Consider the following 3,424-nt stretch of genomic DNA (forward strand, 5'->3'; position numbering starts at 1 on the left):
TTAAGTGTTGGCCCCAAAGTATTTGCTTTGGCTGTTGCTGTTTGTTCTCAGAACTTGAGCTTGAGTAGTAGAAGGGGTGAAAAACAAAGATATTTATGACTAATCCTCCCTTTCAATAATTAAGGACCCATAGGAAATAGAATCGTCAAGTAGGAGATTTAGAACTGTCAGGAGGGTTACCCTATTTGAAAGACCAGGAAGAACTAAACTGATTACATTAAAGACCAGGAAGAACTAAACTCTGTGGACAGACCTGGCTGAAGCGCTAAAATTAGTGTATCCTTGGCAATGAATTCTACGCCACGCCTCCCATCCCTCATACGCCTCCCACTCCATCGTCCCACAAAAGCCATTCTCATGCTTTAGAAAAGAACAAACCAAACCAAACAAACAAACAAAAATCAAAAAACTGTTTATGGCATTTTAGGAGAAGACAGCCCCGGAGCAAAGGATGGTAGAAAACACCTGTTACAAGTTTTCTGTAAAATTTTATTATTGTCTTAATAAACTCTTTAAGAGAAGTAATGCAAATGCCACTTTGAAATACCTAATCCTCTGACTAAAGCAAAAGGTAATCCTATGAAACCACAGAAATAGCGTTTCCTAGAAAGTCAATTACTCCACAATGTAATATGAAGTATGATAGAAATTTCTGAAGACATTCATATATACACATTTTAAAAATTATCAAACTTGGGGGGAGGGGAGACAAGGGCAACATACGTAACCTAAACATCTGTACCCGCATAATATGCTGAAATAAAAAAAAAATTATCAAAACTTTTACAGAAAACACGTTTTTGTTGGTTTCACTTCTTATATGAAAATAACTGTCAGCTTGACTTTCTTCCTCCATATAGGCTTAATTTGGTTATTTCTTATATGGTAGTGATGATTACTAACATTTAAATTGTACTTCCATGTCTATCCTCTCTTTTCTTGGTAGATGAAAAGATTTTGTATCTGTAACAAAAATATGATGTCAAAAATTGCTATTTATCTTTTGGTTTCTGCACCCAAACCATAATGACATCTATCCATCTTGGTCGTCATTATTTAAGACATGTCTAGGCAGCTAGCCATTCAAATAACCTTCCGTGGGTGTATGTTTGTTATTTGTTTGAAACAGGAACCAATTCTGTTCACCAATATTGTACAGCACACAGAACTCCTTTGTAAACAGTCTCTGTGTTAATGATCGTGGTTTGGGAGTGTGTCTTGTATATGGTGTCCAATTTTTCTAGTGTGTTCGTTAATTCAGCATACATATAGGACTTTTTCATGTGGGGACTGAGGAGCTTTTACCCTGTTCCCAGTATAACAGTGAATTGATTTCAACCAACATAATCTGGTGCCTATTACATGAGGGCATTGTACACTGTGAATAACACAGTCCTTGTCTTTAGAAAGTCTATAATCCAATGGGAAAGATAACATAAATAGGAAAATGACTACATAACCAAGAACATAATAGAGGAATGAAGAAAATTTCCTGAGAGCACAGAAAAGTAGTTCCAACTAAGTGGATCAGGAGAGAGAATATGGTATTTAGGCTGTAACATTTCTTCAGATTTCAACAGGAAGAAATAGAGTGTGGTGGGAGGAGATGTGTGAGTTTATTCTAGGCGAGGGGAACCGTGTGCAGAATAACAGAAATACACTCTGGGAATCTTTTCCCTCAACTCCTCTAACTAATGGTCAGAGTGAGCAAAAACCTGGAGACTAGAAAATTCAGGGACATATTCAAGGATTGGTAAGTGATTTGTTTTGGCTAGAGCATGCATTCTTAATAGGGGCGAAATCTTCCGCTTTTATGTAGAAAGCACAGATACATAGATATACAGTATATCTAGGGTATTATTAATAACATTTCATGAGGGAGGTGAGTACAAAAATAATTCTAAAAAGGCTCCTTAGAGGTTTAGAAACACTGGGAAGCTTAGGGTACAGGAAGAGTGAATCAGGCTGAGATCTGACTACAAATGACATGTTAAGAAATCTGCACTTCACTGTGTAAACAACAAGGGAACAACACAGGTTTTGGAGGTGACAATGACGTAGCTGAAACTGAGCAGTTGGGAAGGTTACCCTGAAAGCAGTAGATAAGGATGAGTAGAGTGAAGATGGGGTTAAGGAAACTGTTGTGTTGGAAAGCTGATGCAGGAGAAAGGGGAAAGAGGACCTGATCTAAGGAGTAAGTGAGAGTAGAAAAGAAGGTTGAAGTCCAAAGATACTGGCTGGACGTGGTAACTCATTAGACATGAGGGTTAAGATAGATGGAGTCACAAAGATGATGCAAGATTTCAAGAGAAGTTTGTAAACAAGGACTATATTTGATGGTATGACAAACATAAGGATTATAAAGAGATCAGGTATTCAGTTTTAGACGTAAGAAGTTTGAGGTACTTGCGATTCATCTACATGATGATACCCAGCTAAAGTGAGAAATGTGGGACTGGAATTCCTGAAACAGGAATGGAGAAATAGGTTTGGAAGTCCTCTGCTTAAAGATGATTGCCAAGACCCTGAGATAGCAAAGGAAGACAGGGAGCAGAGGCTGAGTTCAGAATTTTGAATGACCAACCCCATCAGACATCCACACCAAGGCATGCTTCAGCCCTGAGTTGTGGCACAATAAGGCACACTATTTAAAAACTTTTATATTGAGAAATTTATAAGGCATTGGGGGTTGCCCTGGAAACCATATAGAATCATTTCTGTGGGGTCATAAACGCAAAAGTCTTAAAGTAAAAATAATTTTCAAAGGTTTGTTTTATGGGCTTATTCAGCCAGTTGCAAGCAGCTATTTTCAATCTTAGTGTCTGGTAACCCTGGCAACCTCCTGCCCAGCCTCTCAGCTAAAGAGATACTCATCACTTTGGTTTTTAATAGTAAAAGCTGGATAGAAAGCAATAATCTTTAGAAATCTCCTATAGTCTCCTATCTTCTTCAGTCTGTTGGCCAAATCTCCAGCAAAGGGCTTAGTTTTTTTCCTCCAACCAAGAGAAATGCAGATCATAACAATCATTTGCTTGAAAGTCTGAATTTTTGCCATTTAAAGTCACCTATAAACCCCGTAGTCCATTAAGAAGCGTCTCTGTAGATTGGGGATAGTTTTTTCACAGAGGTGTCTTTTCAGCCCGTTTTGACTCTTCTCGCTGGACAATCCAAATGGCTTCTCTCCCAACAGCCAATCATGGGGTGAGTTTGGATGGTAGCTTTCAGTTAAACAAGCAACTACAAGTCAGCTTGAACATAAGATGTTAGTAACAGGCCTTTATTAGTAAACAAGAGACATAAAACTGAGAAGGGAGTTCGCATAGTTGTTCATTTAGGTTTTCACTATTCTAACTGTTAGGGAATAGCTTTACAAATTTAGATAGAAAAGTCCCTTTCTGGTTGCCCCCGAGGCTTCAGTCCTATA

Source organism: Propithecus coquereli, unplaced genomic scaffold, assembly GCF_000956105.1.
Source record: "Propithecus coquereli isolate 6110/MARCELLA unplaced genomic scaffold, Pcoq_1.0 Scaffold6, whole genome shotgun sequence".
Classification (NCBI taxonomy): Eukaryota; Metazoa; Chordata; class Mammalia; order Primates; family Indriidae; genus Propithecus; species Propithecus coquereli.